Raw genomic sequence first — 958 nt, 5'->3', positions numbered from 1 at the left:
AGGAGAAGCAGCATTCAGTTTCTATGCACCACAAATTTGGAACAAACTTCCAGAAAAATGTAAAACAGCTGAAACACTGGGTGCCTTTAAATCTCAACTTAAAACCCACCTGTTTAGAATTGCTTATGGCTAAATTAGGGTTAGAGTGCGGGGTTTTTGTCTCTTTCTTACTGTTTATTCAATGTCACATGCTGTTTTTATTTTATTTTATTTTATTTTAATTATGTAAAGCACCTTGAAATGCCTTGCTGCTGAAATGTGTTATACAAATAAAATTTGATTGATTGATTATCACATAAATGACAACATACCGACATATTTCAACAAGTGATGTATATATTTACTGATTTCCTGCCAAAATTATCACCCGCAGATAAATCACATGCAGTTCACGTTCAGGTTCAGCACGTAGCATAGCAACACCGGAAGAGAACAAGATGTATTTCCTGCCCCGTCTTGGGAAACAGTAATCACTTTGAAACACTGCCCTCTGGTGGTGAAAATGTGAAGCACCTGAGACCAACTACCTGAACATATTTAAATGTGAAAACATACAGATAGGAAATAAAATTACATAACTGAAACAAAATCACTTGATAGCATTGCTTCGGTAAGATAAAAGAAAACCAACATTTTGAAACAGTACAAGTATCTAACCAAAATTTACCACCCTGAAAGCGTCCAGCATCCAGACGCACATTAACTCTTTTCTGGACAAGATGCTTTGTTGACTTGACTGCGGAAGAGCATTGCCAAAGCATAGGAACACAAACCAAAACTAAAACGTAAAATATTCTAAAACCAGAGACCTACGACTTGACAAGTGGATCACAGCAGCTGCATCAGCCGGTGTAACACCGGATCAATGTCGGCTAACACCGCTGCTACTTTTCTCTGCAACGTTATTGTGAGGATTTGGGTTTTTTCAGTTTGTTTTCATGTTTCTTTTGGGTTCTTG

The sequence above is a fragment of the Kryptolebias marmoratus genome, linkage group LG13, assembly GCF_001649575.2.
Source record: "Kryptolebias marmoratus isolate JLee-2015 linkage group LG13, ASM164957v2, whole genome shotgun sequence".
Taxonomy (NCBI): domain Eukaryota; kingdom Metazoa; phylum Chordata; class Actinopteri; order Cyprinodontiformes; family Rivulidae; genus Kryptolebias; species Kryptolebias marmoratus.
The sequence above is the reverse complement of the archived record's forward strand: the minus strand, read 5'-3'. Positions refer to the sequence as shown.